At 43.1% G+C, this 12431-nt stretch overlaps 1 protein-coding gene across 2 annotated transcripts in view; it reads left to right on the top strand.

The window, feature by feature from the left end:
- ROR2 (receptor tyrosine kinase like orphan receptor 2) overlaps positions 1-12431 on the top strand; it is a 197722-nt gene that overhangs the window by 134100 nt on the left and 51191 nt on the right. The gene's annotated exons all lie outside the window — the stretch shown is intronic.

Here is a 12431-nt window from a genome sequence, read left to right as displayed (position 1 = left end):
AAAACTGAAAACACGCAGGAAAATAGGTAGTAGAATGGAGTCAGGCAGAGTTTCTCAACCTTGGTGCTGTAGACACTGGGGGCCTGATAATTCTTCATGGTGGAGACTGTCCTGTGCATTGAAGATGTTTGGCAGCGTCCCTACCCCCCATCCACTACAGGCCAAGGGTGCCTTCGCCCCAGTCTGACAATAAAAAATGTCTCTAGGCATTGCCAGGTGTCTCCTGGGTGACAAAAATCCTCCCTCCCCATTGAGAACAACCAGAGTAAAGGCAAGATATCCTCTGGGAAGGTGGAAAGAAAACTGGAAAAGGAAACAGAAGAGGGTCCATCATAACTTCCTCTACCCCTTAACACATACAGATGTCCAAAATGAAAAGGAAAATTACAAAATTACAGTGAGAAAGGGGGAGAAGAGAGAGGGAAGAGTGTGTGTTTGAGAGAGGGAGAGAGAGAAATGGATCATTTTAGCTTGGTGGTTCTGTTTGAAAATTCTTCACAAGCAGGTCTTCAAAAGGGTATTTTGTTCATGTAAATTGCCTGCAGATGATCAAGGGGGGATTCTCATAGGCCAGCAGCTTCTCTCCTCCTCCTGCTCCTCCTTTTACCTGAAGGCCCTCCCAGCCCTACTCAGCTATGTGCTGAGCAGAAATAACAGCCATTTTCTCTTGAGTTCTGTGTTGGAAAAGAGGGTATGAGGAGAGTAGGACACAGTGCTGGAGGATTATGAGGCACCTCATACTACCAGGATGCCAGGATGTCAGCCCCCACCTATGTACAGGATGGGAACCTCCACAGTTATTTCATCAGGTCACATTTTCCTCCAAATCCAGCTGCTTAAGAGTGCTGAAGGCCTAAAGCCACAGGGTGGATTTTTAGGGAGCCCCTGAGTCAGGGGAACATGTATGTGCATGTTTTCTGGGTGTCCATGTGTATATATATTTTTGTGTGCTATTGTGATAATGACTGAGAGAGAGATCTCCAGGCACCATTTAATTATTAAGGCAAAATGCTTTACTATGTCAAGTTGAGCTCCTGCAGATTTGAGAGATAGAAAAGGCAAGTCAGTCTTGTGATTACAGTGACATTCCATGATTGATTAGTTTAGGGCTTTTGGTTGTGAAATAAGAAGCCTCACAGAAATGCCTCAAACAGTCATGACTTATGAATTTAAGAGTCTCAGTGAGGTGAAACGATGTGTTGAAAACGTCCTTTTTATAGGGGCACAGGAAATAAGTAGTGTCTGGTGATATGCTATCTTAATTCTTCTAATAAATTATTTGCTTTAAAAGGAGACAGTATGGAGTTTCCTTGAAAAATTGAAATGGAACTGCATTATGACCCAGCGATTCCACTTCTGGGTTTTATCTAGAGAAACAGGAAACACTGATTTGAAAGAATGCATGCACCCCTGTGTTCATCGCAGTGTTGTTTACAATAGCCAAGATATGGAAGCAGCCCAAGTGCTTCCAAATCTTCAGTAGATGAGTGGATTAAAAAAAAAGCTGTGGAATATTTACACAATAGAATACTATTCGGCCACAAAAAAAGGAAACCTTACCTCTTGAGACAGTATGGATGGACCTGGAGGGTATTATGCTAAGTGATATAAGCCAGTCAGAGAAAGACAAATACCATATGATCTCACTTATATGTGGAAAGTAATGAAATAAACAGGCAAAATAGAAACAGGCTCATATATACAGAGAACATACTGACAGCTGTCAGAGCGGGGCAGTGTTGGGGGCTGGGTAAAAACAGTGAAGGGATTAAGGAAAAACAAACAAACTCATAGACACAGACAACAGTATGGTGATTACCAGAGGGAAAAGGGGTTGGAGAGGTAGAAGAGGGCAAAGGGAGGGAGGTACACAATGATGGAAGGAGACTTGAGTTGGCGTGGTGAACACACACTATTGTACATTATACAGATGATGCATTCTAGAATTGTGCACTTGAAATCCACGTAATTTTATTAACTAGTGTCATCCCAATAAGTTCACTTAAAAAAAATGTTCCCAATCTTACTTTCAGGGGTAAACACAAGTCGAACATAAAAAGTGAATAAATAAAAGGAGAAGTTTAGAAAAGATAAACACAGTAATTTATAGAAAAAAGTGATAGTTGGCAGTTACATGTATTTTTATGATAACTGCTAGCCTGGTTTATGTTGCTTTAATAGCATGGTCAATATTACTGCTATAATACTGTCAGTATAAAATACAAACATTTGTGTCAATGTTGCAAAAGAGAAGAAAGCAGATATCATCTCAAGGTACCCACTGTGTAAAGATGGTAGGTAGGAGTATAGTGGAAAGACTCTATCTTGAGAACAAAGTCATGTTTGCCAGAGAGGGGGCAGGTAGGAGAATGGGTGGAAAAGGGGAAGGGGATTAAGAAGTACAAATGTCCAGTTATAATATTAGTCACAGGAGTGTAATGTACACCACAGGGAACAGAGTCAGTAATATAATAACTGTGTGGTGACAGATGGGTACTAGACTTAATCAGGGGGGATCACTATGTAAAATTTTAAAAAATATTTTCTCAGTGGTTGCCATGAGGGTTACTGTTATCTTTTTAAAAATGTAGTTCAGATTAATACTAACTTAATTTTGATAGTAAACACTTTGCTCCAATATATTGCTCTTCCCCTCCTCTTTTAATTATTAGTGTTATACAAGCTACATCCTTATATATTTTAAGTCCATCAACACAGTTTCTAGTTCTTTGTGTGAATTAGAATTCCTGTTCAATGTACTTTTATTTCATCTTGAGTGACTCTCTTCACTATGTCTTATAGAGCAGTCTACTAATGACAGATTTTCTCCTTTTTGTTCATCTGGAAATGACCTGGCTCTTTTTCACTTTTGAAGAAGACTTTCCTGGATATAGAATTTGTAGTTGACCATCCTTTTTTTTTCCTTTCAGCACTTTTAAAATGCTGCCCCCCCCGCCCCTGGCTTTCTGATGAGAGCCAGCTCTTAACCTAAGGGTTCCTTGTATTTTACTGTGTATAATGCACATGTTTTTGCCCAAATTTTTGAGGGAAATATAAGGATGCACTTTATTATATACATGGGTATAATGATTACCCACCATAAGTATAATAATCCTGTGTACAAGGCACACAGAATGTGGGTGTGCCTTATACACAGCAAAATATATTAATGATGCTGCTTTCAAGATTCTGCCTGTGTTTTTCAACAGTTTAAATTGTGTCTACTTGTGGATATCTTAGAGGTTATCTACCTCTCATTCCTTGAATTACTTAAGTGTATGAATTAATGCTTTTATCAAATTTGGGAAGTTTTTAGTCATTATTTCTCCCAGTGTTTTTCTGCCTCTTTCTCTTCTCCTTCTGGACTACCACTGTGTATGCGTTGGTATCTCTTGAGAGTGCCCCACAGGCCTGTTAGTCTCTATTATTTTTCTTCGTTCTTTTTATTTTCTTCTTTTCAGAGGGGATAATCTCTATTCCAGTGAAGATATTAAATTGTCTTCTAGCTCACAGATTTAATAGTCTTGGCCCCTTCAGGGACCTTTTCTGTTGGGTGGTCTCTCGCCACTGTGTCCCCACCATGTGTGTGGCATACTTTACTATTTCCTTGTGTGTCTTTGTAATTCTTAGTGAAAAAACAGACATTTTAGATAATATTTTAACAACTCTGGTAGCAGATACCGCTACCCTTCAATGTTTGTTGCTGCTGCTGTGGTTTTTTGTTTCTGTTTTCATTTTGCTTTTTGGTGTCATTTCCTTGTTACTGCTTGTTTGTTTAGTGGCTTTCCTTACTAATTCCCTGGGTTTTGTATTCCCTGTAATGTGTGTCTACTGAGTTATTTGCAATTTTGTTAACTTCTTTTTGCTTTATTTTTTTAAACCACTTTAGGTGCAATCGACATTCAAAAAGTGTTACATGTTTACTGTATACAATATGGTAAGTTTGGAGGCAAACATCTGTGAATCCATCACCACAGTCTGTGCCATAAACATGCTCAACTCCTCCACAGCTTCCTCGTGTTCTTTGTATTTATTATTGTTGTTGTTTTGTGGGTGTGATAAGAACACTTAACATAAGGGCCTGTACATTTTTAAGACTGGCTCCTAGAGGGTCCCAAGTGAGCCAGTAGAAGTATGTGGTTAGCCAGTCACTGCTCAGGAGATTTCCTTATAGACCTCACTGCCTGTCTTTCTCCTTTACTAAGGGGATATTGTGAGGAGGCATGCCATCCAACCTCAGCCTTACCTGTCACTTCCCAAGTGTACGAGGGATGAAGGACTGGTGACCTGTCCCTTCTCAGGTCTTTCCTGGGTGTGTGTGTGGCCTTGTGTGGGAGCATAGCCTTTGTGATCTTGGAAATAGTTGGAGCTTCTGAAGCACCCTGCTGTCCTCTCTAGCTCCCAGATTGCCTTTCACATTCTGGGCAGGGCTTGGGTTTACTGCCGTTATAGTCACAGCATTTGGCCCCGGAGGTGTTGCCAATAGTGTGTTGCTGTTTTGGTAATGCCCCAGAATTAACTTCCTCCTGCCACCCTTTCCACGACCTACTCCCAGCCCAGCTCTGAGTCAAATCTAGAGATTTCCCAGGCTGCTGCAAGTCCAGACAAAATATTGACTGTGGTAAGCTACTTTTAACAGAGCTTCAAAGTGTGAGGTCTGCTGACTGTCTTCAGGGGAGGGCTGGACTTACAGTTGCAGCCCATGTTGAAGTGGCATCATCCCATTGGCTTACTGAGAGCCAGTCCTTTCTCTTGGACAGATGATTTTCTAGTTTGTTCTGTGGCTCTGATTAATTCTCTGAGGCCTGAAATGGTGAGTTTTTTGTTGTTTTGCCTGCACTTAGGGAGCAAGTTCATCTAGATCTTCATGCCACCAATCTCTAGGTGGATTGTTTGGTATGCTGCCTGTGAGCCCAGTGTCTTCCCTTAGCAAAATGTAAACTGTGATGCAGCCACTGTGAGGTGTGTGTATCCCAAGGTGAGGCATTTTATGGTTGAGTGACACATGGTATAATTTTAAAGTTGCGAAGTTTTTTTAATTCATTTGGAGTGGTAAAAACACATCTGGTGCATATTGAAAAGCGTGTGTTGTCAAAGAGATGGAAGGTGGGGTATGAGTGGAGTGGAAAAGCAGTGGAAGATAACCAGGTCCTATGGCCTTCGCCTTGGAAGGGTGCAGTCAGGAAGGTGGAGCTGCTGTGGAGGAAAGCTAGATGCATGTTTGCATGAGCTGAGGTGCTGTTTGTCAGATAGATGCACAGGTGGAGATGTGAGCAGGTGCTCAGGTTTCTGGGTTGGGCTTTCTGTGCAGAGATGTGCTGCTTGTGACTGCTTTGCTGTGTTATCAAGGGGACAAGTACAGAAGGAGAGGGTCCCTGGAGTACATTAGCATCTAGTGAACCAGAGATGAGGAGGCCCTTCAGAGAGACCCGCAGACATGGGCATTCAAGTGAAGGGGTTGGGAGGACGATGCCCATAAAATGAGAAGCACTGTTACATGTTGACAGCGTCATTACCAAAAATGGTCAGACAGACTGCTCCAAACCCCACTGCACACCCCTCCAGGCCTGCTCGCTACTTGGTAGAGGCATGGGGGATGGGGGAGGGATGGAAGTACCATAAGTATCATAGGAAAAGGAATGCCAGACTGAGAGGAAGGGCCTGGGACCCTGGCCGCTGCTGGAGACCCTGGGGAGACGAAGCTTGGAGGACAACAGTGCCCCAGTGATGTTTGTTTGAGGGCACCCATAGGAAACACCTTCAGAAGGGAGGAGTTAGGGTGCTGGAGTTACTAGCAAGTGGCTGGCAGTTTTCTGCAGCACATGGGCAGCCCCACTACAGCACCTCTGGACTTAGTCCAGATCCCATTTATTCTTTCTCACTGAGGCTTTCTCTGTCTTTGTCAGTCTGAACCACACTGTTGCAAAGTCACTTTCAAGTCAGCATTAATTTTAAAGAAGCTTTGAAGATAAATAACACTACCTTTTATGGGTTGAATTCTGTCTCCCTAAAATAGATATATGGAGTCTCAACCCCCAGTACCTCTTATTGTAACCGTATTTGGAGATAGTATCTTTACAGAAGTAACTGAGTTAAAATTGAGTTGCTAGTGTGGGCCCTAGTCCAATGTGACTGGTGTCCTTATAGGAGGAGATTAGGACACAGACACACACAAACACAGCCTTGTGAGGACACAGAGAGAAGACGGCTGTCTGCAAGCCAAGGAGAGAGGCCTCAGGGGAAACCAGCCCTGCAGCCACTGATGTCTAAGCCTCCTAGAATGTGGTGCTTTGTTATAACGGCCCTAGCAAACTCATAGAGAAGCTACCTTCGAAAAATCACTGCCACCATCTTTGTTGATTATAGATATTCACCCCCAATTGCTTCCATGAAGTCAATGTGATCACTGCTCACAAATCTGCTGCTTTCAAACATGACAGCTGGTGGACCCCTCGGGGGTGAGAGTGGCCTCTGCAGACCTTCAGAAGCCCTTCCCCCTGGATGTCATTCACTCCACCCCAGACTTCTCTAGTCACCCCTGTGCACATGCCCCCCCACCCCCACTGCCACCAAGGCCTTTCACACTCTTCCCTTAAGCAAATGAAAGGTAATGTCCATCATTGCCATAGGACAGTAAACGTTTAATTCTTTTTCTATGAGGGTTGGTTATTTTTTAAAAGATATCTTTTCCCTCTTTACCTTTAATTAAAAACCTTCTAGAGATTCAAGGTGAATGGGAATTAACTGATATTCAGGAGTCTTCAGTAAAACCACATGGGAACAGAATGCGCTTGGAGGACTAACTCAACATTTCTGTTTGCTCTTTTTCTGTTGGTTTGCTGCAGTAATAAGCGGGCACCTCAGAAAGCAGCCAGGAGCTTGGGTGGCAGCAAAGAGGTTCTGGGTCTTGCCTTCCCAGCCATATCTATTGTGGGCAGATGTGCCCTGACCTCCTGGCTCTGTCAGAGTCCTCCTTGCAGCTTCGGAGGCTGTAGGTTCTGGGAAAAGAAGGTCAGTGGGACAGCCTTGCTCTCCCTTCCACAAAATATGCTCTGGACCTCGATGCTGGGGCCTTAGTTGGGGGCTCTGTCAGCTGTCAGTGGCAGAGGTAGAAAAAGTGCTACGATGGCGGTACTGGAGGGACCTAGGTCTGAGCACAGACTTGTTTGGGCCTTTGATATTTTGCTCCAGAAGTGGAACCAAAGCAAAGGTTGTTGGATTTCACTGCCATTTTCAGGGCAGAGTTAGGGCAGCCCTTTAAAGGAATGTGGAACTAACTAGACGCTAACATTTCCTCAACTCAAAGTTAAAAATAATGAAATAAAAAATTACAGACTGTTAGATATTACCGATTAGGCCCTGGCAGCTTACCTGAATGTTGTGTGGTTTTCTAGCTAGCCATTAAGACACATGGTGGAGTGTTTTAATTAGCACATTCCCAGAAACATGATCAAGTCTCCTTACAATCGACATGCTTTCTCTGGCCCAGTTCCCAAGCTGATAGACTCATTTTTCAGAACTTTCTACTGTGTTCTTTCCAATTATTAATTTTTCTCTCAAGTGTTATATTGCCAGCATCATGCATATGTTTTGATTTGATGTGTTGCTCAGCTAAGTGATTGTCCTGGAATGTGTGATTGGCATTTCCAGTCACAAGTGGATGTGCTGTCTGAGTTCTCAGGAGTATAGCTCACTGTGGGGTCTAAGCTGCCCTTCCACAGGCTGCTGCCTGCCGCACACTCACCTTCAAGGCTGCAGTCTTCTCTGTGCCCTGACTGCTGTTCCTTCTCATGTCCTGGAAATTACACCTTTTCAGAAGGATAAACAAATCCAAGAATGCCAAGCTTTGGTGAATAGAATGCCCTCACTAATTAAAAGGAAACTGCTTTGAAGTTGTTCAAATATGGCAGAGACTGCATCTCATTAATTCTCAACAATTGCACTGATTCAGATCAACAGGTAGAGATTAATGGATGAATAGTCTGAATAACAGAACATTTTAAAGAGAAACACAAATCAAAAACACCATGGACTCAAATCTAGGAATGTGCATTGAACTTCATTAGTAAATTCTAGCTTAACAGCGTCTCTGCTCTTAATGAGAGAGCTAGTATTTTAATACTTGAGAAATAGCTTGGAAATCAGAACAGACCCATATGCTACTTTGCAGATATAAATTTCTTTTGTCTTACTGATGCCATAAATCAGGGTGTTACAGAAGGTCTGCAGAAGATTGTATTTGGTACACAGTGTCTAATTATTCAGAATTAGTACATATTTGGCTGGGGTGTGCAGGCCCTGTGTGAAACTGACTCCTTAGCAACCCCATCCACGTCACCTGAAAATCCTTTCATCGGGTTGCTCTGCAGACACCATTGGTTCGTCCCTGAATAGACAAGATACTTGATAGGTACTGCCAAGAAAATACCGTAAGTTCCAGGTTAAGAGCTGGTATCACCATGCCATGACAATTCAGCTGAAAACCCAGCATTCTCCAAAGTGATCTAACTTCTGGGAATGCACGGTATGCTAATGAATCCCATGTCCAGTCCCAGAAATCTGTGCCGTATTCTGTTCCTGCGGTCAGCACTCAAGCCTGTCTGGGAGATGTCTCTCGTGACTGTACTGTGAAGAATGAAGGGAGTTCGGAGATAGACTCTTTTCACTACAGCTCTTCTCTGCCTGTGAGCCTTGGTTAGGGCTTGAACAATGTGATCGAATGTATTACTGTTTTTTAATAAATTTCTGACTTTAGGATAGTGTTAGATTTATAGGAAAGTTGCAAAGATACAGAGAGTTTCTGTAGACCTCACACTACATTTCCCCTGGTGTTAAATCTTACTTTAGTATGGCACACATGATGCAACACATATGCATCATTCTTTTTTTTAATATATTTTATTGATTATGCTATTACAGCTGTCCCATTTTCCTCCCTTCACTCCTCTCCACCCTGTACACCCTCTCCCACCCATATCCCCCCCTTTGTGTCATACTTACAAGTTCTTTAGCTTCTACATTTCCCATACTATTCTTGCCCTCCCCCTAACTATTTTCAACCTACATTCTGTGCTACTTATTCTCTGTACCTTTTCCCCCTCTCTCCTCCTTCCACTCCCCTGTTGCTAGCCCTCCATGTGATTTCCATTTCTGTGGTTCTGTTCCTATTCTAGTTGTTTGCTTAGTTTCTTTTGGTTTTGCTTTAGGTGTGGTTGTTAATAATTGTGAGTTTGCTGTCCTTTTACTATACATGTTTTTTCTTTATCTTCTTTTCTTAGATAAGTCCCTTTAACATTTCATACAATAAGGGCTTGGTGATGATGAACTCCTTTAACTTGACCTTATCTGAGAAGCACTTTATCTGTCCTTCCATTCTAAATGAAAGCTTTGCTGGATAGACTAATCTGGTATATAGGTCCTTGTCTTTCATGACTTGGAATATTTCTTTCCAGCCCCTTCTTGCCTGTAAGGTCTCTTTTGAGAAATCAGCTGACAGTCTGATGGGAACTCCTTTGTAGGTGACTGTCCCCTTATCTCTTGCTGCTTCTAGGATTCTCTCCTTCATTTTTACCTTGGGTAATGTAATTATGATGTGCCTTGGTGTGTTTCTTCTTGGGTCCAACTTCTTTGGGGCTCTCTGAGCTTCCTGGATTTCTTGGAAGTCTATTTCCTTTGCCAGAATGGGGAAGTTCTCCTTTATTATTTGTTCAAATACATGCTCAATCTGTTGCTTTTCCTCTTCTCCTTCTGGTACCCCTATAATTCGGATGTTGGAACGTTTAAAGATGTCCTGGAGGTTCCTAAGCTTCTCCTCGTTTTTTTGAATTCTTATTTCTTCATGCTTTCCTGCTTGGTTGATTCTGTCTTCCTTCTGGTCCACTCTATTGTTTTGAGTCCCAGTTTCCTTCCCTTCACTATTGGTTCTCCGAGCATCTTCCTTCATCTCTTTTATGGTAACCTGCATTTTTTTCATGTAATTTGCGCCCAAAATCAACCAATTCTGTGAGCTGTGCAACCAATTCCTGATCACCAGTGTTTTGAACTGTGCATTTGATAGGTTGACTATTTCTTGGTCGCTCAAAAGGATGAGTCCTGGAGGACTTATCTGTTCGTCTGTTGGAGACATGTCTCTCTCTCTCTCCTTTTTTTTTCCCCCCCTCTGGTCTGGTCACTCTTGTTATGGTGAGGGCCGGAGCCTTAGGTGTTCACCTGGGCTGGGCACCCCAGTCGCTAGATTGTGATGTTGTATGTGGGGGCAGGGGCGGGGGCAGAAGGGAACAATGGCAGTAGTTCCGTTCTCCTGGGATCTCGGTCCCTTCTCTGGGATCCTGGGTTGCGTGCTCTGCCCTGTTCCACAATGCCGCCTCACTGGGTCTGCCAGCTGCTGCTTGCGTACTCAAGGTCCACCGGTGCAATCTTGTGCGTCCCGGAAGGCTTAGGCACTCACGGTGCCTTATGCGCCCAGTTCTCCCCACGCGCTGCGACCCGCGCCCGCTCCTCTCTGCACCTCCTACCAGTCTGGATGAACGGATCTACTTCTACTTCTTGGCTGTCTGACTTCCATTCAGATAAATTCTCTGTCAGTTCTGGGTGTTATTCTGGCTCTAAATTGTTGTTGTTCTAATCTTGGTTGTGCGTGGAGGTACGGTGAGTCCACCTATGCCTCCATCTTGCTGGAAGTCCCTTTTTTCGCATCATTCTTAATAAGTTAATACTGTTCATGGTCCCTTAGGCTTTCTTTATCTAGTATCTTTTTCTGTTCCAGGATCTGATTGGAGTTACCACATTGTAGTTAGGCATTAAAGTGTAATTTTGACATGAATCAGACTATACATTCAGTGTATCATTGCATTGCAACAAGCTACACTTAAAATGTTTGTTTCATATTAAATGTTCTCTTTTCTTTAAACATCAAAAAGCAATAAGGAGCTAATAAATCACCACTGCCTAAGCGATGCTACCAAATGTTTGAGGTTTCTAGTACCTTTACATTGTCTCCCTGGGTGTGTTCACAGTGAAAATCAACCACATCCAGTGGAAAATCAAGCTAGAGTACCATAAACTGGACACTCTTGATGGTCACATCATGTGACATTAGGAGCATGCCTTTTAGGGTTTTGCCAAAATGAAGGACATGCAGTTTGCTCTAGGCGGTAGCCTCATTTTCAGAAGAAAATAATTAAGTCTTGAGGAGTTGGGGCAGATGAGGCTGCTTTCAGACTCTTCTCTTTTCACGTATTCCCCTGTATCCAGTCAGGTGTCTGGGGCTTGAGTATCAGCACCATCTAAACCCAAAGCACTCAGACTGGCTGAATAGGAGATGCTACAACCTGTTAGACCAGTCACCCACTTGAGCAGGTTGGCAATGATTTCCTAAGCTGGTCATGGGGTTAAGAAGGTGGAGTGAGGTCATTTGGTCAGCCCGAATGACATGCAGAAGAGCATGCCAGTTAGAGAGAAAGTAGATGATAGGAGTGTCCATGCTGTGTCCATTTTGGTTGCCCCTGTACTGATGAAATACTTCCCTGACTCTCCATGCTGCAAGTCACGTGTCCTCGGCAGCAGGAATGCAGACATGGCCAGTGTCTGCACCAAGTGGGCCTCTGGACCGATACACCTGGGTACCCTAGCTTTTTTCATGATTCTCTCTAACATCTTCTAGTCATGCCTGAGTCTTGCATCGCCCTCCACATCCTGTCTTACCTGAGGAGCCAGAGCCCCCTACAGTGTGTGGTGGTGGTGGTGTGGTGGTGGTGGAACCTGCTGGTGTAACACTGAGCGGGGCCTCCTTTGCCTATCTAGTACAGCCTGCTTCTAGCTAGACTTCATTTTATTTTATGCTGCTACCAACATGAAATTTTTAAAATGTAATCATAAAATTGATGTTTGTTCGAAAGGCCACATATTATATGGTTTCGTCTATATAAAATGTCCACCATAAATAAATCTATGGAAATAGAAAGCAGATTAGTGGTTACAGGGCCTGGAGGAGGCGACAGTGAGGGGATGGTAATGGGATCAAGGTTTCTTTTTGAGGGTAATGAAATATTCCAGAATTACCTAGTGGAAATGGTTGCCAACCTTGTGGATATACTAAAAATCACTGGATCATAGATTGTAAAATAGCGAATTGCATGGTATTTGAATTGTGTCATTTCAAATTTTGATGCTTGCCCCAGCAGGTGTGGCTCAATTGGTTGGTTTTCATCCCGCAAACCAAAAGGTTGCTGGTTCGATCCCCAGTCAGGGCACATGCCTGGGTTGCAGGTTCAGTCCCCAGGTGAGGCACATATAGAAGGCAGCCAATAGATGTTTCTTTCCCTGTCTTTCTCCCTCCCTCCCCCTCTCTCTAAAATTAAAAAAAAATTTTTTTTTGATGTGTATTCATTGCAGAGATGCTTAAAACTAAAATAAGAGATTTAAATTACCTG

The sequence above is a fragment of the Phyllostomus hastatus genome, unplaced genomic scaffold, assembly GCF_019186645.2.
Source record: "Phyllostomus hastatus isolate PE091 unplaced genomic scaffold, TTU_PhHast_1.1 phas_contig_195, whole genome shotgun sequence".
NCBI classification, from domain to species: domain Eukaryota; kingdom Metazoa; phylum Chordata; class Mammalia; order Chiroptera; family Phyllostomidae; genus Phyllostomus; species Phyllostomus hastatus.
This window is presented reverse-complemented; position numbering and strand designations above follow the sequence as displayed.